This window comes from Pinus tabuliformis, chromosome 4_1 (assembly GCF_031772625.1).
Source record: "Pinus tabuliformis cultivar Carrire ecotype Pingquan chromosome 4_1, CPIR1, whole genome shotgun sequence".
NCBI classification, from domain to species: domain Eukaryota; kingdom Viridiplantae; phylum Streptophyta; class Pinopsida; order Pinales; family Pinaceae; genus Pinus; species Pinus tabuliformis.
In genome coordinates, this window is record NC_142303.1 from 36449262 (window position 1) to 36473098 (window position 23837).

Sequence of the window (23837 nt, forward strand, 5' to 3'; positions counted from 1 at the left end):
AGGACTTACATATGGTTTTCCATTACTTAACATTTATTCCTACTGTAACATACCTCAACCATTGTTGTCTCACCCCTGCCTCTCTCAAGGCCCAATTTCTATGCTAGATATCCCTTGGAAATATATGCTTTGAAATTTTCCCTTTTCTAGGAATTATCAGCATATTGTAATGCATATCTAAATGTACACTCATATACACGACACATGCTCAAATGAAATCTAGCATAATTAATCTAATTAATATGCAAATATGTTTCAAAAGCATAACGAAACAATGACACACACACACACACACAAAACATTGCAGTCGAAAATAAAACACAACACACAAGACATTTTCTTATCTTTTAAATGATAGAACTAGCTACAGACTTTCGATGTTCCACCCAATCATACACCACATTGTTCTTTTCTTTCAACAATGGGTCACCCCTAAGCTAGGGCTTTGAATTAATGACATCAACAATAGCTTACCCAAAAAATTGGCACTAGTGTTAACAAATACCGCCCAAGGTACCAAGCCTAACAACCTCTAGCCAACAATCTTGTGGTTTCTAGGAGTTCCACTACCCTCACAGGCCTTCTAGGTTTCACACAACCAAGGTACCAAGCCCAGTATCCCCCAACGAGTAGCCCTGTGGCTTCCAAGAGTTCCATTGCCCTCATAGGTTTTCCAAGAACCATTCCAAGCCTCCTTTTCAACCATGGAATTCATGTTTCCATGGTCATCCTCCATCCATCCATGAAGTCTCAACCCCCCATTCTCGTTTATATGTTTTATATTTGCAGTCAGTTTATTTTTATTAATATATGTAAATAATTACATTACTAGGTCTTCTAGCCTCAAAATATACAACATGTGTACATGGGCATATGAGCCCCTAAACATAACACATACCTTCTTAGGTACATTTTATCTCACCATCCTAGTTCCACATTTACATACTATTTACATTCTCGGGGTTGAGTAAGGGTGTTACATTACTCTCCCCCATATTTAGGCACTATCCTCAGTGTGGCACACACACACACACAGGTTCATTCAAAAAGATGAGGGTATTCTTCCCTCATTACATCCTCATGCTCCCAAGTAGCATCTTCAGGATCAAAATGGGTCCACTACACCTTTACTAAGGCAGTGACTCAGTTCCGAAGAACTTTGACTTTCTCATCCAAGATACATACTAGATAGACCTAAAAGTCTCCCTCGGGCTCCACCTAAATCATGTTCCAATCAGTTACATAGTTAGCATCAGAAACATACTTTTCCATCAATGAAACATGAAATACATTATGCATATGCATGGTTTCTAGTAATGCAATCCTATATGCAAATTGAATGATCCTATATTGGATATAAAATGGTCCACAACATCTTGTTGTTAATTCTTCACAGTAGCCTAATTTCAAAGAAATTTTCCTTACCCTCACCGTTAGGAAGACATGGTCACCAATTTTGAATTCCCTATTTGACCTATTCCTATTTTCATAACTTTTTTTTTCTATCCTAGGTAGATTTCAAATTCTGTTTAATATATCCTAGTTGTTCTTCCATTTCCTTGAGCAAATTTGGACCAACAATGACCTTGTTAATTAAACTGTCTCAACAAACTAATGTATTACACTTCCTGCCATAAAATTCTTCAAATAGGCTCATCTTCAAAGTCGTTTGGTACCCATTATTATAAGAAAATTCCACTAGGTGCAAATATTCTTCCCATTTTGAGCGTTAGTCCATCACATACATCCTTAACATGTTCTCAATGACCTGATTAACTATTTTTTGTTTGACCATTTTACTCTAGATGGTATGTTGTGCTAAAATTTAGATAAGTCCAAAATCGCTTAAATAAACTTGTCCAAAAATTGGATGTAAACTTTGGATCCCCATTTAAAATAATTATCTTGGGCACACCATGTAGCCTGGAAATTTTCCTCATGTAACTTTCAGCAACATTGGTTTTCTTGTGTGTTGACTTCATTGGAACGAAATTGGAAGCCTTGGTGATTTTATCCACCACAACCATGATGGAATCATGCTACTTCATTGTTCTGGGCAGATTTGTAATGAATTTAATGGAAATGATTTCACACTTCTACTTAGGATTGGGTATTGGTTATAGCAACCTTTTTGGGTGTCTACGCTCAATTTTAACCTTTTAGCATTCCAAGCATCTGGCTATATAATCAACCACATCTTTCTTCATATCTGGCCAAAAGTATCACTTTATGACAACTAATATTGTCATTTAATACCCTAAGTGCACAACATAAGGCACTCTATGCATCTCACTCAATACTAAAATTTTCAACCCTTAGGAATTTGGCACATAAATCCTACCTTTAAACAAAATAAACCTATCTTCTTCCATCTCACAATCCTTATATTTTGGTCGCATTTCACCTTGGTATAGGTTGCTATCTGTTGGAAATAATACTGAGAGAGAGGGGGGGGGGGTGAATTAGTATTAGCAAATCAATAATCTTTTCATTTTCATACTCAAATTTATATACGCTACTTCAGTTAAGGATACCCGCGTATATACACAACTATGTTTAATGCAACTAGCGTATATCCAGTAAACTTTTGATTCAGTTTGTTGATCTTCAATGAGTGCATTAGAACATTATTAACCATATGAACAGTAAACGGGTGCAGTAAATACAGAACAGATCATCACACATAAGAAGCACACATGAACACCATGATATAAGGTGGAAACCCAATGTGGGTGAAAACCACCTGCTGCAATTCGTTTCTATCTTCCTTTAATAAGAAACTTCTTTTTACAATATTTCTGTACTGGAGCAGTCTTATACCAGTACGCAGGCTTCTCCCTGCAGAAGGCTACAACCTTCTCTCATTTTCCAGTTTCTACTGGAATGGAGCTACAACCCCCTTGGCTCTTGTACTAGCCGATCCATTTACTAGTACGTAGGCGCTGACCTACTGTCTTCTTTCTTCCTCCAGGTACCATGTTTCATAAATTTTCAGACTGGATACTCTTGAAGCACAACACCATAATCTGAAGGCCACGTTTCATCCAATTTTCATACTGGACCCATCAACAACATTGAGGCACATAATTAATCATCACTGCAATACATTTATCAACTACACCTGCATCATTAATCTCTGAATCACCCAATATTGAAACACTGAAACCCTGTCAACAACACAGTCACCAAAACAAAGAACAGACAACAGAACTCTGCAACAATAACCAGACCCAACTGCAACTTAAAATATCATATCTCATAATGTATACACTACTATGATGAACCGAACCAACGTACATACGCGCTTTCACCAAAGCCAACACACGTACAAATCTGCAAATATTTACTCATAGCTTTGCAGCTATTCCAGACATCAGTCATACCCAGATCATAACATTCATATAATTAAACACGCATCAATAATTCAGATCTAGTCTATCCATAATCAAACCATATAATGATAAACATTCCAAGTCTTAAGATCCCGATCCATCGTCCATCATCATCCACATGAGCATCCTTGGCTCAGATCAAGCAAAGCATCACAAACCCATAACCTGCATACTAGATTTCACACTTCATCAGATATTCATCACTTGCTCACTTCCCTCCCTTGGCCTAATAATCTTCTCCTTATATAGGTTTAGGCCTTTCTCAATACCATGGTCCAAAACCATGTAGAACCAATACCTTGGACCCAATACCTGGGGTCAACACTTCGGCCCAAATACTACGGACTAGTACCAAAATACCATGGACCAAATACCACGGACCAAAACTTAGTTTTCCATCATGTACGTGCCTTTCCTTCTGTGAACCTGCGTGTGTACGTAGTTTTCCATCATGTACGCGCCTTTCCTTCTGTGAACCTGCGTGTGTACGTATACGCGCCTTTTGTTCAGCTCATCCGCATGTATACGCACTTTCATCAAGGTTAACCTGCGTCTACCTCTCTCTTGACCTACTGTACTATGATTTGTCATCTGATTGAGTTGCCACCAAGGACAACACTTGTATCATACCTCTAAGTGAGTTACCATCAAGGACAACACCTGTATCATAATGCCAACACTATCATTTCTATATATTGCTGATTTGAATTCCTAGCTTCTAAAATTCTGAATTTTAAATCATATTTAAATGTTCTTATGGTTGTAGCATGCCTTGCATGCACCCTCCTACTGAGTGCATCAACAAATAATTTTCCTTTACCTTTATATGATTAATATCAAAATGGTAATCAACCAAAAATTTCTAGCCATATGATATGTCTAGCATTTAAATGTGGTTATCCAAAAAAATGATTTGACCCACTATGGTTAGTCCTCAACTCAAACCTCTTATCCATGAGGTAATGCCTCCACATTTTCAAGTCATGTACAATGGTTTTCAACGCCAAATCATGAGTGGCATAATTATTTTTGTGCTCCTTAAGCTTCTTGGATGCATAACATATCACATGTCCATTCTACTTGAGAACTAATCCAAGTATTTCTTTACATGCGTCTTTGGACATGAGAAAGTCTTCATCTTGGTCAACTATCTTCAATATAGGTGCAATTTTCAATAGTTTCTTTAGATGCTGAAAAGCCTCTTCACATTTATGAGACTGATCAATTTTTTTACCTTTATTTTGCAAGGACATAATAGGATGGGTTATCCTTGAGAATTCTTTGATAAATCTTTTGTAATAACCTTCTAGGCCCATGAAAGACCTTATCTTTGTCACATTTTTAGGTGCTAAACGCTCTTTAATTTCTTTGATCTTTGTTGGGTCTACTGTTATCTCTTCTTCTGAAATAATATGACTCAAATAAGATCTTTCTCTGATAAAATGAGCACCTCATCAGTTTGGCATATGAATGATTCTCCCTAAATATCCACAACAACATCCTTAAATGTTGTTCATGCTCTTCCTCATATTTAGAATATATGAGGATATCATCTAAAAACACAATCACAAACTTATCCAAAAAATCTCGGAAAAAACCATACATTAGGTACATAAAGACACCCAGGGAAATATATCCCAAATGGTACCACTACGAACACTACGAACTCATAATTCCCATATTTAGTTCAAAATTTTTTCTTGCTGATGTCTTCTTCCTTAATTCTTAGCTGATGATATCTTGACCTTAGGTAAATTTTATAAAATACTCTAGCTCCCCTAAGTTGGTCAAAAAAATCATATATCTTAGGCATTGGATACTTATTCTTTATTATGAACTTGTTCAGCTGATGAATTTCAACACACGTTCTTAGTGTACCATCCTTTCCCCCCCATGATGATACACTTGGGCATGTGTATCCTTTCCTCAAAATATTTTCTAGCTTCATATGTAATTCTTTTAGTTATGGTGTGCTCATTTTGTATGATGTTTTGGATATCAGTGTAGCTCCAGGTACCAAATATATAGAGAAGTACATGTCCCTTTTAGACAAAAAATAAGGACTTCAAAAAAGACATCTTCAAATTTCGTAAGTACTAAGTGGTCCTATAGATTTGGTGCCTTCTCGTCAACCATCTCCTCCGTGTGGGTTGCATAAATTTGGCACCCTTTTCTGAAAGTCTTCTTCAACTACATATCTAATATTTCCCTAACCGAAAATTGGCCTTGATATTCATTGCACTTTCCTTTGTTTCCCTTCTTCATCAAGCTACATAAATGTGTTGTTGTAATAGCCTAGTATTGCATGATGTTTTTCTAGTCAATCCATTTCAGTTAAGAAATCATATGATCCCAATGGTATTATGTTTAAAGTTTCATTTGTATGTAGTCCATTCACATTAATGGGGCATTCCTTTACTAGTTCAGTTATTCTTCTTTTATCTCTTATGGCTATCTGGGCTAACCAAGCCCTGCCATGCTTGGTTTTGTTCAAGTTAAATCTTTCAACCTACTTAGGATCAATATAACTATGACTAACTTCAAAATCAATTAAAATAGCAATGGAATGATTATTTAACTTACCTACCACCTCAATCATATGTGCCTGATGTTCAGCCTTCTTGTTATCTAATGTTGCATAAATTATGGGCATGCTTTTACCTATGTCCTTCACTATATCAACCCATTGGATTCGATGTACATTCCTTATTTTTACCTGTTTGTGTGGGTAGTCCCTATCCCTCTGTTCTCCCTCACAACCCAACACTAAATGGGCTGAATTTTTTGTTTCTTGATCAATAAATCAGTCCCCTTTGTTTCATTATTAGTTGGTTGTGTTTGTTTTTATGCTTGAGAATCATTTTTGAAAGATGAAGTTTTGAAGACTTTCTTCATTTCTTCCATCTTGTTTATGTTCCTGTCATCCCAATTCCTTTGGAAAAGTTATTTATTTTTACCCTACTCATAGAGGTACTCTGCCTTCCTCATAGCCTCATCCAAAGCCTTTGGTTCATCAAATATAATTATGTCACCATGGAATGGTGTTAATTCACTCAAATATATTTGTATCTTTAGCTTTTTGTCTTTAATAAAGTCCACATATCTCAATAACTCAATGAATGTTTTTCCATATTCTTCCATTGTCATGTTTCCTAATTTTGTCTTTGAAGAACTCTTGCATTTGTTTCTCATACCAATGTTCAAATAGGTACTTACTTTGGAATTAATTTTAAAATTTCTTCCATGAAATCTTCTTTTCATTGAGATATTTCCCCCCTTGATTTACTCTCACCATAAATTGGGTTTCCCTTTAGTGATATTTGGAAATTTTTGCCTCCAAATTGGAAGAATAATAATGTAGCTAAAGGTACTTTCTTATTTCCAACGTCCAAGATTCAATCTCTTCTCTCTTCTTATGTTCACCATTAAATGTGGCTGGCTTAATCTTTCTGAGTTCCCCTTGTAAACTCTCAAAGTCTGGTTTCCCTCTTGCATGCCTTGCTGGTGACATGCTTGAACTACTTTTTGATCCTAAGTAAACATGGGCTCTCTTGGTTTATTTTCTGGATGCGTGGTGAGGCTACCCAACAACACTCTTAGAGTTTCTTGAATATATGACATATTTCCCTTTAATTCCTAAGTCTTTCTCCTCTACATCTCTAGAATTAGGCCCCTTGACTATTCTTTTATTCAGTTTATTCAAGTTCTGTAAAATCTAGGTATTAATCTATTAATGGTCTTTTATCATCTTCTCATTATCAACATTTTAGTTTAGCACCTCCATTTTGAGGCTCCTTACAGTGTCAAGCAGGTCTCTATCTTCTGGCCTCTCTTCATGCCCATTTGACTATGTTCTAACATTATCCATACTCACGTTCATGGCTCTAGTCTCCTCTTCATGGTTGTAGGACCTATGAGTATCCCCCATACTCTTGGTCCTTGCAAGCAGTTGGTACTATTGGAAGATTTCAAGCAACCCCTAGACAGAGCCATATTCTAGTAGCCAAGAGGATTCTCAAATATCTCAGAGCCATAATGGATTATGGACTATGATCCCCAAGAGGTAAATATTTTTCACTAACTATTTATACTAATGTTTATTGGGAAAGTGATGTCGATGATCAAAAGAGCACTAGTGGTGGTGCTTTCTTTCTTGGAGAATGTATAGCTTCATGCTTGAGCAAGAAGCAAGCTTCAATTTCTTTATCTAAAGCTGAAGCAAAATATATTGCAACAACTTCTTGCTACACTCAAATTTTTTGGATGAAGCAGACTTGCAAGATGTACAAGTGTTTTATGATCAGCCTATTCCTATCATTTCTAACAATACAAGTGCCATCAACATGTCAAAGAATCTTGTTTTTCACTCAAATAAAAAAAATATTCCAATCAAGTACCATTTCTTGAGAGAGAAAGTTACCCATCAAATTGTGAAGTTGGAGTAACTTCCTACAAAAGAACATGTTACTGATATTTTAACCATACTGCTCCCCAGAGATAAAATTGAGTACTAGGGAAGAGACTAGGAGTAGTTCCTCTTGCCTCTCTCCATTATATCTTCCTTCAAGAGGAAGAAAGGCAACCAACAATATTCAACATATCAAGATGAAACTTCCAGGTCCACGGGATCAGCAAGATAGGGGAATATTGTTGGCAGGGGGAGTAACATTGCAGGGGGAGTCCATTAGTGTCTTTTCCATTGATGTTAAAGGGGGATACATCTTGGTGTCAAACAAAAGGAAGAAGTGTCTCCAACCACAAAAATAAAAAAGGAGGAGAAGTCTTGGAGAAGTGCATCACATGATGAGCAACATCTAAAGGAGAAGAAATTTATAACAAGCACCAACATATTTGGTTTATAGCCCACTTTGTCTTCATGATGATGTTTTGGGTTTTTTATAAAGGTGTTCCATCAATGCGAAAGGGGGAGAATGTTAGTGTTACTGTGAAATTTCTTGGAAGGTGTACAAAAAATAGTTCACTTAAGTCACTAGGTGACCAGTGACCCTAACAACAATTTGATGTCTACTTACAATTCAGATATTCAATAAAAATGGAAAAACCTACAACAAAAACATATGCGATCTAGAATAGAAAGAAACAATAAATATATCCAATGCAATAACCCAAATGGAAAGACTTTAATTGAATAAATTATTTAATGAAAGCACATAGTGAAGGAGATACACAAAAAGGGTATGTAAATCCCCCTCTATGGGATGGGTCCTTTGATGTCCTTTATGTTTCAGTAATCGATCTTCTCTCTCAATATGTGAAAAACCCAAACAATGTGGAGAACTCAAATGGGAGCTCAAAAAAGAAGAAGATGATAATGGTGACGATGATAATGATCATGGCGAAGAATGAGTGGAAAACCCTCCTATTTATAACAAAGTATTATGTTAATGTCGAAAATGGAGAATATAAAATAATATTGACCAAATCAAGATCTAACCATTAGGAATACTTCGTTATATTTATTGGAGAGGGAAAATATATTTAAAATGGTTAAATATATTTATTTAGAAATAATTAATAAAAAGATGATTTATTAATTATTTCACGAGGATTAAGAATGATGTGAAATTGAAATAATTATTAAATAGTGATTTAACAATTATTCCAGTAATGGAAATAAGGAATAATAAATAAATAGTGATTTATTTAATTATTCCCAGGGGAGTTAGTCAAGTGTGAAAATGAATAATTATTTAAACAATGATTTAATAATTATTCCCAGAGAAAATTAAATAAATAATGATTTATCTGATTTTTCTCATGGGTTTTTTTATTTGAATCGGAAAATAATTTAATAAAAGCAGTTTACTAGATTATTTTCCACAGTGGAAGTGATTTTACTATGGTAAAATTAATCCTATATGGTGTATTTTGATCCGCCTATTTAGAAATGGCTATGTGATCATTTTTTAGTGATAATAGATTTCCCCCCAACGTATGAGTGTTAGGAGCAAATTATATGACTGAACTATGTTGTAGGTTACACTTCCACGAGACACCAAAGGGGAGTCAGTCAGAGAGAGAGAGAGAGAGAGAGATAATTGAAGCAATGTAAGGATAGATGAACATGGAGCAGGAGAGACCTACAAAATTGATAGAAGTCTCATTTTATGTGGGAGTACATGATATCAAATGAGGTGGGGGAGGCATACCCATACCCATCGAGATAACTATGTACAAAGAATAATAATGAGCCCAACAATGTAGGATTGAGCTATAAAGTACATGATACATGATACACTAGCACCAAAGGTCTAGAAAATAATACAATGGATACCATATACATAATGCGCCTGGAAAAACATAGGCCATGACTGAATACAATAACATCTAAGTACATGAGACATAATGCCCCTCAAGTTGACATGGTGATTTGGGGATCACAACAAAAGAAGCCCTGCTAAATAAGAAAGAACCATGAAGATATGAATGGATCATCTGAAGGAGACAAGCGTGTTGTGGGTGCTCCAAGCGGCGGAAACCAAACCCATTGCATTTGCAGAACTGCATTTGAGGCTGGATCAACATCTGTGGTCATCCAGGCACATGGGGAGCTACCTGAAGGGCCACCCCCTCATGAGGTCTAGAACTTCTCACAAACACCCGAGAATGACTAGGACAATCATTTGGATCACCGAACCATTAAGTGCATGAATCTCAATCATGCGATAAGGAGTTGGTGTCGAGCACGTGAGAAACAACTAAGTCAAAGGGAAATGATGATTCCCTTTGATTGATCATAGGCACTGAAAAAAGATGGAAACTGGAACCAAGGTACATCACCCTTGAGACCACTACTCTAGAATAAATGTGTCGAGGTCGATAGAAGAGGACCTGCCAAAGTTAAGGCAGTGAGGAATCCTTAACCAAGGCACGAGAAACTATAGTAGAGTGACTGGGGGACTGATAACAGGGACGATGATGGAGGGAACAATATGGGTGGCAGACTGACGAGTTCCCTTGTCAGAGCATGATATGTATGGTTGACCTGGCAGCAACTGACTCGATTCCGGAGGGGACAGTCAATGAATCAAATAGGGGTTTGGTAAAGACGGGGTTGTAGAGATGGAGGCAAAATATGAATATAATGGGATGGATGTGACACAACGATGTATGGAACACTATAACTGCACTCAAGGGGACTCAGAACAAACTCCGTAGATATAAAGGTGACTCATCTCGAATGCTCTGAACAAGGTGGTGAGCCCTGGTATTTCACCAAGAATGCAGAAACTCCAAAGGGATCGTCAACTCTATTTATCAACACGAGGTTCGTACATACTTCGAGGTGACAATGTTGTATACACAATATATGGGATTCTACTCATGCCACCCTCAACTAGGACATTTGATCAATAGTGCTCCAAGACCATTCTTTCCACTAAATTAGAAGGAAACTAACTAATGAAGGTGAAATTTAGAGGCTATCTATAATTGATAAAAAGGAGAATGATTTTTGAACTTCAAATTGTAAATGCTATTGAATCAATTCATGAAAAGAAAAGAGCTACAATACTTGCAGAAAGGAACTACATTATCTTGCAATCAACCATATAGCTACCAAATCTACTTGCAGATAGGAAGTTAATCTACCAAATCATAACTCAAGATTTCATGCATCATCTATCTAGTTCACACTTTCATATAAATCAATGTTCTATTTGTGCTAAATCTGTGATCAAGAAACTAATGCTATTCTATTTTGCAATGAAGGAAAAGGATGGTTGGAGTGGCCTAGGTGATGCCTTTTATCATGGAGTCACAGCTGGGGATCAACCTACTTTTGAACTAAGTCAAAATTGCATCAAAGGTCAAAATAGATGGTGAAACAAGATGCTACAGGTATGCTACATGAGGCTGCTACAGGTGCCCTGTATTGCTACAGGAAGGCCTGTAATGCTACATGAAGGATGTCGAGAAGGTTTAAGAGGTAGGAATGATGAGTTCAAGGTATGATAAGGTAGATGGATGTTTGGGTAGATAGATGAAAGATGGCCAACACCCCTAGCCAAGCTCAGATACTTAGGAAGGCTTGTTTTTCACTAGGAGAGTTTCTCACGGTGACCTAATGGAATGATCTCAAGAATAGAACTTTAAGGAAAAAATTTGGGATTGATCAAAGAGGGAGAAGAAGTCCAAGATGGAGATGGTGAAAGGCCCCTTGCATGCATATCTAAATAACCCTGCAACATCACATGCATATACCCTGTTATCATTAACAAAATGAAACAATTAATAGTGGAAAAGGTGAGTTGATTTTAAATGCCATCTAATCTACGCCAAAAACATTGGTCTAGTTAATAAATCAACACCTAAGCTACAGTAAGCACATGACTAACATAGACCTTCTTCAAAGAAATCATAAACATATTATTTTTGGACTATGATTGTATATCCTTCCATTCATGCTCCCATGGGAGATATGAGATAGAGGTTGCATTCACAAGATTTTTGAGGTGTTATTTTCTAATGAAATGCAGAAAACTAATAAGCACTCTAAGATAGAAAGAAATATCAATACATAAGAGGGACCTAAGCCGTTAGGTTTGGGTCCAAACCCAAGAGCCTCAACCCTCTAGAAATAACTCAGTGATTAACCAATAAAAAACTTCACATTATCATTGCATCAATGTCAAATACATCACATAACCAGTCAAAAATAGCAATATCAATTGCTTAAGCTCGATAGCTTCCTAGTTGAAAACAATGTTCAAATCCTAATGAGATCTTTTGAATTCTTATTTATACAAGAGGGTAGCTACTAGCATCTCCCTAGAAATATGAATGTTTTTCTCCCAATATTCGAGAAGGGTGGATATTGATCTTCTTTAACTGCACTTGCTTGGATGCCAATGACCTCATCTTGCTTAGCTACCAGTAACCTCGAGCTAATGAGAGAGAGTGCGGTGATCTTGGTTGATTAAGGGAGTTAAGGAGGTGGAAAACCTCCTAGAATCTCTCCCTGTTGTCTACTCCAAGCTCTTGCATTGAAATCATCTAAAAAATGCTCTATTTCCTACATTTAAACCATATTAGGTGACATGACATAGAAAAACATATTTTAACTCTCTCACTAAGCATAATATAGCAAAAATTGTAAATAAATGTGAGAAAGGGATAGTTCTAAAGCTGGAGGATGGCATTATGACCCTTATGATGTACCTATTGATGAGCCTCATCATCACCCCCCCACTGAAATTGTCGCTTATCCTCTAAGAAACTCAGTCATCTATGTCCATTTATTTCATGGCCCTCGTGGACTCCTTGACATAAGAAGGTTCCTCATATGGTGTGCCTTCTTGGGGATAGAATCCTACAATTATTTTCTATCTCTTTCCACTCCTTCTCCTTTTCTTCATTTCTTCCTTCCCATAGGCCTAACAACAAAGGTGGATTGAGCTTGATTCTTTTGTACAAGGGTGTCCTCTCCAATGCATTCCTTAGCCTTTTAGGAGAGTGATATTCTCTAATCTAGAGACTGTGGGGTAAGGCATTCTATTCCTTTGGCAGGCTTGTTGGCTTTCTATTCCCAACAACCTGAGTGTGTCTTAAAAATGTTGAGAATGCAACAAGATGATGGAGCTTAGTGGAAAGGAGTCACCTTCACTAAGTGGGCCCGCAGGAAAATTATGGCGCAAAGTTTATTTTTAGACTATGTCTATTTTTAGACATATGGATCATGGTCTATGAGTTGTAGAATGTTGTTTATGGATGATAGGTCATGTTGGGAAAAATAGATGGACTTCTATTTTTGGTTCATAGCAGGAGTGATCAAAGTCTATTTTTAGACTGCCAATCTAAAAATAGAAACAACCAAATATTATTAGCCCTTAGTAATATTTGGACTATAAACTTTATCTTATTCTCTTGGAGAACTTCAGTTCGAGCTACGGATGTGGCACATGCAGCTGTCAGAAGGAAATACGTTTTATTTGTGGGTCAGTTGAGCTATTGCATGCAGGACTTCAGTTAGAACTCAAGCAGTTGAGTTTGGTGGAGTTCGATGTGGAGTTGATGGAGTTGTGTTCAGTTTGACTTGGTTAAACTAGTTGTACTTAGTCTAACTGCAAATAGACTAGTGATGAGTTGTTTGAATTGATTGTTAATTAATTCACTAATTATTAACTCATAAAGTAACTGAATAATACATCAGTTAACTCAGTGCATGGACAGTTCAACAGAGACAGGTGTTAGAGGTAAGTGAAAGGGTGAGTTGTGACTATCAGTTGTGCATGAGGATTTGCACAAGCATAGATTGAGTATGCCAATGAGTATTGCGCAGATTTGCCCAGTAGAATAGCCTGTGCTCACGTGATTTCCAGTGTGGATGATTTTCACTAGGCATTGTGCAATAGAGGCTGGCAAAGTAGCGGAGGAGATTTGAACCTGTGACTCGTTCGGATCTGAGCTAGTTTTGTGTGTAACAGGTGGAGATAGTACTGATTACTTGTGAGGAGTATTGTACTATGTAATGCTACATGTTCTCAATCATTAATATACAGATAGTGTGGCGTTTTCAGCTGTAAGCTTTCCCCAGGTTACATACTGTGTTAATGTGTGCATGCGATTGATGTTTCATTGTTTTTGATGCTGCTAAATTGATGATCAACGTAGAGGAGGTTATGTATTATGCATGTATTCCGCAATAGTGTATAATCGGGATAATCTCTGTGAATAAGTGTCATATTATTCAAAATTTCTACAAAAATGTGAGATGGCTTGTTCTTGGGTGGCAAGGTATTTCGGTGATAGGTCAGCATCATTAGAGATGATGCTATGATTGCTAATGACAACCATTGGGCTCATTAGCTTTGCCCTTATATATAATGGTTCCTTTTCTTCCTTTGCCACGACTCTCTTTACTTCCTTAGCTCTTACCTCCTTATGAGTCATCCAGGATGCTAAGGCCATCAATTGTGTATCCCCTAATTTTTCATTGGGATCCCAAATATTCATATTAGTCTTGGTGAGGTTATGAATGTAAAACTCAGCCAATTTTTCTTTTTCCTCCATGCTATATTGGTTGCAAAATTCAATGAACTATTTGTAACATTGAAATGGCATAGACCCATGTTGTGCTAAGGTTTTGATATGGAATTTCAGCCACTTCTCCTTGAGAAAGAGTGCATAAAACTTGGATGGATGTCTGCATTATAAGGCCTCCATGGAGAGGCTTGCCATTGTGGCAAGTTGGGTTTCCTTCTCCTCTGACTTCTCCCTCAACCACCAATTTTCTTCCTATAGCTACTCCTTCATTATGGACTCCCTCTCTCTTAGCTCACTTAATTCCTCGCCCATTTCAAGTACCTTTTATTCCTTGAGGCCCACATTTTGAACCTTCTTCGACTTATCAATTTGCATCCATCTGTGGGTTCTTCCTCTTTTTTCTTCTAGCTCATATAAAAGTGGGACTGCAAATTTTTGGGGAACAATTCTCCCTCCTTCAATGAATTTATAATAGGAGCTTAGGTTAGGTTGTGGACTAGGCTCCTGGAGCTCTAGGAATTCCTTGTCAAATGTTTTTGGGGAAGATACTACCTCTTGTAGTTGTTGTGTCACATTCTTCCCCTCATGTTGCTAATTCTGCCCCTCTTGTAGCATCCTATACTCCTCCTGTAGCACACTATGTTTTTCCTGTACCATACTCTTCCCCTCCTGTAGCTTCCCCTTTTCTTCTTGTTGGAGGGTGGTTGGTGTCTTGGGTTGTTTGAAGGAGGTTGATCTGGTGGTGGGTCTCCTTACATATGCTATAGGAGTCTTTGTTATGGGTTTTGGAGAGGTTACCTCTTGGATTTTTCTTTCAGTTGACCCCACCTCCTCTTTCTTTCCTGGGGACTATTTAATTGTGATAGAGCCCTTTGTGGGAATTTGTGGCTTCCCTTGCTTGATCCGGGTGCTTTTCCTGGTCTTAAAATATAGGGGGCTTTCCTTTGTCTCTTCCTTTTAGGTTTGACTAGGGTGCTCAAGGTGGCTAAAGTGGAAACTACCTCTTTTTCAGTGGGTCCTGGAGACAAACTTGCTTGCTTTGGGGATATATCTATTTCTCTGGGTTCAATAGTCTTCTTAGGACTTAATTTTTCTTGTTTCTCCCCATATTCTTCTTCATATTGTTCTTTTCCAACCTATGCCTCTGGTTCTTCCATTGTCCTTTATGAATTTGTTTCTCTTTCCTCTTCCTCTGACCCTACTGCTTCTTCCCCTCCTATCCTTGCCCCTTCTTTTTCTTCCTCTATTTTTCCATCTCTTCCTCCAACACTGAAGGTTAGGGTCTCACCTGGTGTAAGGGCCTGTATGTCAATGAAGGCTTCTCTATCCATGTCTATGAATTTGGACCAAAGGATAGGGATTCTCAATTTGTTCAAGGCATCCACCACTATCAGTTTAATGAGGTCATGGTGGCCTAGGTGTTGGTGTTTTCCCTCTCTCACTTTTTGACTCATGTCCCTGATGGATTGTAGGAGGAAGTATGGCACACTAAGTCTTTGAGTCAAAGGCAATTCTGCCTAAAATTTGAGTTCATGAAGTAATCTAAAGTGGTAGGCATAGACCACACTCAACCTTCCCTCACAAGAGATGTATTTTAGGATATGGTAGGCCATCTCATCCCAAGGATAAGGTAGGCTTTCCCTCCTAACTCCATTCTTTTCCTTGATAGGCTTTTCATTGGTAGTGAAGAAATTATTTTTAGCAGTGCCATTGGTGGCTTTGTCTTCTCTGCTCCATTTGATCCCTAGAGGTAGGGTTGTCACTCTGCTAAGTAGTTCAGGAATGATTGAGATAGCTAACCCGCCTTACCACAGTGGTGACATTGTCCTCTATTTGTGAGTTCAGGGTCATGGCAAATTCAAAGGAAATGTCATCATCATACCCTTTCAACAACTCGAAGAATACTAGCCACTGGTGTCTTCTAAAAATGTGTATCAGAGGAGGGTGTAGGTCAATTATTTTGGTATATGAGGGTTCCCTTCTATTAAATCCTCCCCCCATCTCTTTTCTATGTTTTTTGCAAAGTGAGGGAGAGAAAATTCTTTTAATAGTTCATGTGTATAATTCAGTGACAAAAGTGAGTTTAAATTCCTTGTTGATGACAATTGCCTAGATTCCCCTTATTGACCGAAGAGACCTTTTAATTTCATAATTAGACTGCTACTGTATGTAGAATTTGGAGTGAAATTTGCATACAATCTTATGGATGGATGCAGGAGATTGTGACACTTACTTTTTATCAAGTGGTATTGGATGAAGGTAATAATTTTGGTACCAATTCCACTCTCTGTAGCTTTCCTTCACCCTTTCAATCTTCCTCTAGCAGTTTCTCAACCCTCCTGTAGTAGTTACACGCTTGCTTGTAGCTCCTTCCTATAGTAATGGCAGAACAGGGTTTGAAACTCCTCGATCGCACCCTAACATAATCCTCTCTTTAACTGTTTTTGAAATGAATTATTATGCAAAATAATTCGAGCCCTAGTACATAATATGCCATTTTTGGCTTAGGCTTGGAGCGTTGTGGTGACCTGGAAGTCACACGAGGTTTCCTCTTTTGGACCATTCTCCCCACTCAGAGTAATGCAGGAGCATCCGAACACCCTTAATCAAAAGTCAAAGTCAAAGCTAATTTCATGGAATTGATAAGTCTCGAGAAGACTTAATTTAATGTAATTATCTGCCATGTATACGAATAGAGAGATTTAGGCAATTTGTGAGAGGAAATCATGGATCTGAGATAATCCACACTTATGTAATTTCCTATATAAAGAGAGTCTGTATTGTGAGATAGATAGAGCATAGACAGAGAGATAGGATACAATGTAGTTGAAGGAGAATTTGTGACTAAGGCTGAAATGCCTTAGACTGTAACCGATTCTGTATATAATAGAAATATACGTGTTATGTGGATTTCTGTGTGTTTGTGTACAATTTACATGTATATTCTTTACTGTGAATTAAACTTCGTGTTACGAGATTGTTGATTGACCATCGATCACTATAAGGATCGATAGCGATCCAGCGTTAATATGATATTTGTGTGTGAGTGTTTAAACAGAGTGTGGCAGAGTTAATCTGTGTGGAAAGGCAAATTCCATCATAAGCAAACAAGTGCAGAGGGAACTGTCAGATCGTTTAGATCGACGAATGTTAATGGCAGAAGAAGAATGGCGGAGGAATAGATCTGGATTGTCAGATCGACAGATCTATTAGATCGACGACGATCAGCAACTACATGGTTAGGAGAGTACGGATTTTCTTGATCATGGCTGAAGTCCCGCACTCACTCGTAGCCGTCTATCTCATATTCAAATCTTAGGTCACAGTTAATTGCAGGGATTAAGCCGATTTTAATCCGTGTGCTAGTTGAAGTACCGCAAGTTGTAGATTTGAAGGCCTCTTATATCTAACAGATATCGAGTCATAAAGTGATCGAACCTTAATTTCAAAAATACTATAGATCAAGGATTTATATTCCTTATCGGCTCTGTAAGGGTGGTTAAACGTCACACATGATCCTCGTCTGATATCACTGCTGACCGTTGGATCAAGTGTGCCTTGATCAAATGGTGGAGGATCAACGATTAGTTTTGTTGATTGGGTGTACTATCAACTGTTGGATTGGAAGGTGAGATTAACAACGAAGATTGAAGCCGATAAGACTTGGGCCTGAGTGGACCCGAGAAGTTTATCAACGCAGGTTTATTTTATTTGGGGTCCGGTCTTGTGCGTTCAGAGTGGGACTGATGTTCGTTGGCGGATTATGTGTTGTTTCGATGTTTGGTGATTGGTCAGGATTTTGTTAAAACCCACCAATGTAAACGCTTCCGATGTAAGTGTGGGCCATAACCCACAAGTTCACCTAAGGAAATTATGGAATAAAGGGGAAATTGCCTTTAGGCAGTTTTCCTCTGCATCACTACATGTGATCCAAAATTTACTGATGTGACACCTCCACATTGCATGATTTCTTACCATCACTTTTAGTTTACCAGTCGAGGGTGGCCAAGTTAACTAGCCACCTCCAGCTTATTAAAACATCTCCTCTTGATATTTACACATTTTTGTTATTCACACATAGATAGGAGGTGAGAGTTTTCTATACCTGTTCCTACCTCATGATAGAACTGATGTAGGGCTTTGCATGCTGGAGCAGGACCACATTGATGGAATCAAGGGAGTTGACTTGTTGTGTTTCTTTCTTGTGTATTTCTTCATTTCTCCTCATGATATTTGACTGTTGTGTTTGTTGTGTGTGCAGGTACCTTATTGATGTCCAAGTTTCCACTGCTAGTGGAGATTCCTGTTGGGAGTGATATGACTACTACAGAGTGGCCTCATAAGGTTCCATCACCCCCTACTGATGAGAAAAAAATAAGATTATTGCTTTATGTGATGTGTGCACATGTTGCTACAGGAGGAGGTTTTCTTCCTGTAGCAGTCCTCTCCTTTTCCTTTGGGGTCTTCAAGTTGCATGGGGGTGATGATAGAGGATGTGACAGGTCTTGAGGATAATTATAGGACTTTAAGGGAGAGGTTTAGATTTTTAGAAACGAGGATGATGGCCTCTATGTGTTTCTCAAAATTTTAATAGGGGTAGGACAAAGTGGAGGAATTTTAGTGGAAAATATTTTTTTATTTTATGAAATGGGATGGGTGCTGGAATATGGTGGGGAAAACTTATTCATGATTTTCAAGGTCATGTTGGGCTATCCTTTTCCTCAGATCTCCCTCTTGTAGCTTTTCAGAAACCTCTTGTAGCACTACAAGACCTTTCTGTAGCATTTATAGGTCCTTCCTGTAGCAGTCTAGAAAAGGGGTGAAACTTGAATTTTAGACTAATGGGATGGTGGATAGGGGTGATTACATGAGTGTGGATGATGGATATGAAGTGGATGTATGGAGGAGCAAAGGAAATCTTGAGAATTTTGGCCCTGTAGCCATGGAATCTACTATTATCTTTAATCCTACAAAATGACAAAAATTAGCAGACATGGTGTAGATCCATTTATTGTATTTGTTTGTTTGTTTTTTCTCATTTTTTGAGACACACAGGCTACCTCAGAGAAGGTTTTCAACCTGTAGGCCCACCCTAGGTGCCTCAAGAGATATTTTCACCTAAGGATATTTATTATTTTCTTCTCTTTTTTTGCTCTTGGGTTGCCTCAGAGAGGTTTTCAACCCAGGAGTTGGCCCCAAATGCCTCATAAAGGTTTTCATCTAGACCTTTTTTTTTTTCCTTTTTACAAATATATCTATAAATGTTGTGGACTAGAAGCTATGACACTTTCATTCACATTGACTTCTCTGCTGATTTTATTGGAAAATGTTTTTTGTATACCTTCAGCCTGTAGCCATTGACAAGCAAGGGAATCCCTTCCTCATCAATGGACCTGATTTGAAAAGCTCCATTGTCATGATATTTCTCTATCAGGTTTGTGCCTAACCATCTTGTCATTAACTTTCCTTTGAAATCCTTGAACCTAGAATCATATAATAATGCCCAATCCCCTTCTTGAAAATCCTTGTCCTTGATATGCCTATCATGCCAGACCTTCCTTTGTAATTGTATAACTTTAGTGGGTAGGAGGGCCTGCATTCTAAACTCATCCAAGCCATTGAATTTTAGGAGCCTCTCTTGTTGTTCTTTGGTGACATATAATTCTAATTGGGTTGCCATTCTCAAAGTATTATACTCGAACTCAATAGAAAGAAAATATTTCTTTCCATAAACCAGATCATATGGAGTGAACCCTATAGTTATCTTTCAAGTTGTATTATAGGCCCAAGTGGTCTCCACTAATCCGTCTTCCCAATATCTCTTGCTGCTCCTCACAACCTTAGTGAGGATGCTCTCCAATGCCCTATATGTAACCTCTACTTTCCCATCTGCATGAGGGTAATAGGTAGTAGATGTTCTGTGTTTTATATGATGCTTCCTTGAATGATTCTCAACCAAAGATGATGTAAATTGAGTTGCATGATCAGTGACTATCTCCCTGGGGTACCCAAATTTGTAGAAGACATTTCTTCTTAATAAATCAACCACTTTCTCCTCTTTTGTTGCTTTGACAACCTTTGTTTCAGCCCACTTTGTTAAGTAATCAGTGCACACAATGATGTACTTTTTTTTCCCCTGATGGTGGATCATTTGGCCCAATGAAATTCATGCCCCACTTGTCAAATGGCTCCAAGGGAACCTGAGGTTGTAGAGGAATTTCATCCCTGGGTGTGGTTTTTCCTATCCTCAAGCATTGATCACATATGTTGGTATCTTGGTGGAGAATGGGCCAATAATAGCCAACTTGTAAAGCTTTGAAATTTTTTATCTTGGCAGCAAAATGACCTCCATGAGGCCCATCATGGCAAGACGAGAGGATGTCAAAGACTTCCTCTTCCTTGACACATATCCATAATATCTGATCTAGTCCCAACTTGAAAATATTGCCCCCAATTCAAGTGAAAGGGGCGCTTTTCCTTATAATTATGCTCTTATCCCTAGATGACAGATTTGGGGGAAATTTTGTAGCAACTAGGTAGTTGGCTATGTCAAAAAACCATGGATAGAGCACTGATATAGAAAATAGTTTCTCATATAGAAGATGATCATCGACCATCCCTTCATCACCTGCATGTAAAGCAAGTCTAGACAAAAAATCTGCAACAACATTTTCTTTTCCTGGCTCGTCAATGATAGTTAAATCATATTGTTGTAACAATAGAAACCATCTAATGATTCTAGCATTCACATCAAGCTTATTCATCAAATATTTAATAACTGCATGGTCGGTATGTATAAACGTTTGGTATCCAGTGATGTAGTGTCTAAATTTGTGTGAGTGTACAACAACTAAAAGTTCTTTCTCAGTCATAGTGTATTCCAATTCAACCTTAGACATATTTTTACTAATGAAATAAATGGAATAGCATAACTTATCATCTATTTGTCCCACGACTGGCCCCAAAACTTTGTCGAATGCATCAACATGGATATGGAAAGGTAGAGCCCAATTTGGATGCCTAAGTATGAGTGCAGTGGTTAAATTCTCTTTCAAAATCTAAAGGGCCTCTTGGAAGCTATTTGTCCAATTGAATTTTGATTCCTTGGCTAACAATCCAAACAATGGTGAAGCCACTCTACTAAAGTCCTTGATAAAAATCCTATAATATCCAACTCCTAACATACCTCTGATTTTGAGAAGGGACCCTTTTGATGATGGCAATCTTGTTTGGGTCCAATTGTATTCCCTCCTGATATATTGAATGGTCGAGGGCAGTCCCTACATTCATTAAGAATGCACATTTCTCAGGACTAAGTGAGAGGTTCATTTCAATGCATTTCCTCAGGAATTTTCCTAGATTAGAGAGAGCCTCTAGGAAGTCACATTGATAGGGAGTGAAATCATCCATGTAGATCTCCACAGAGTCATGGACAAGCTCAACAAAGATGCTCAAAACTGCCCTTTGAAAAGTGGCAGGGGCATTGCATAGACTGAAAGGAAGGAACCTATAAGAAATGGTAAACCAAGGACATGTGAATGTAGTTTTGTCTTGATCCTCAGGGTTGATATTGATCTGATTATAAGAACTGAATCCATCCCGAAAGAGAAGAACTTCTACTCTGCAATACCATCTAAAACTTGATCAATGGAAGGCAAAGGGAAATTTCCTTTCTTGGTGGATTTTTTTCAATTCTCTATAATCCACATGGATCATCCACTTCCCATTCTTCTTTGGGACCAAAACTAGAGGGGACACCCAATCACTATCTGAGATGGGGTATATGAACCCTACATCCAACAACTTTTCCAATTCTTCCTTTACGATGACCTTGAGGGTTGGGTTCATTATCCTTTGAGTTTTGCACACATGTTTTCATCCCTGCTTGATGTATATGTGATGAGTACAAACTGAGGGATGCACCCCCTTCATTTATTTATAGTTCCAAGCAAAGGCATCTAAGTGTTCTCTCAGCGTCTTGCACAACTTCTCTTCTTGGTTCGCCGAGAGAGAGGGGTTAATCTTCAAGGTTCTAGATGGACCAAATTCTACAACTTTGACATGGGAAGGACTTGGGTAAACTAAGCATAATTAAATCCAAGGAATACTCTTAGAATCTTTCACAAGATCATCAAGAGGCATGGTATTGGGGGACTAGTTCTGGAGGATCTAGTCAATGAGGTCATCTTCATCAGGTTTCCCCCCTCCTATAACAACATCTAGGGTACATATTTGATGGGATTTTGTATTATACACTTCATCTTCCTCCTCCTCTTCTAGCCACAATGGTAATTCATGTTGAATGGATGGCTGGGTAGGAGGGTAAAATACCAATTGTTTGGACAAATGCCCATTCTTAATGGTTGTGTTCCTGAGCCTTCAACTAATTTAAGCATCAACAATGGCTAACCATGGTCGTCCCAAGATGAGAGGATAACCATTGAATTTGGTTTTGGGTTGGAGAACCAAGAAGTTAGTAGGATACTCCCAAGAGTCAATGTTGACCATTACATCCTCAACAACTCCCTTAGGAGCCATTGTGGATCTATATGCAAGTTGCAATACTGTAGTGGTATTTCTTAAGGCTCCTTGAAGGTTTAGTTTTATCATGGTTTCTATAGTCATCACGTTGATGGCAGCCCCAAGATCAATTAGCGTATGAGGGGAAATGATGCCATCATTATTCACATCTACTACTGGACTTCTAGGGTCTAAATATTTTGGACAAATCACTCTCCCCAACATCAAATCAGATAATTGACTGATAACATTGATGGTGGGGGTGTCTCTTTTTCTCCTTCCAGGGTGTTTGAAAAATTCTCCTTGATAAGATTATTATAGATGGGAACATCCTTAATAGATTGGAGGAGGGGTATTTTAACACACATATTCTTAAATTCTCCCAGAATTTTAGTCTCTTCTGGGGTGTGCTGGTTAGGATGGATCAATCTCTTAGGAAAAGGAGGTGGATTTAATTGATGGGTATTCTCTTCCTTTTCCTATTCAAGTTCTTCAGGTGGAGATGGAGGTCAGTTATCTGTAAGCACTCTTCCAAACCTAAGGTTGATTTCTTGAATCTCCACAACATAGGCAGGGTAAGATGTCTCTCCATTGTAGACCTGTTGTGCTTTATTGTTATTCGGATTTAGATTGGGGTGAGAAGGCATCTGAGGTTGTTTGGGTGGAGCAGGGTGAGTGAGTTGTGGTTGTGGTGGAGGTGGAGGCAGTAAAGTAGGAGGTTGGTTGAGTTGAGGCCTCCACCCTTGTGATGGGTTATTCTGTTGAGGAGGTTGAGAAGCATATGGATGAAATGGTTGATTTATAGGGTGGGAAGGATATTAAGGAGCATAAGGAAAAGAAGGATTTGTGGACCTTGATGGATGAGTGGAAGAATACCAGGGTGCATTCTGGTTGGGATGGTAATAAGAGTAAGATGCACCT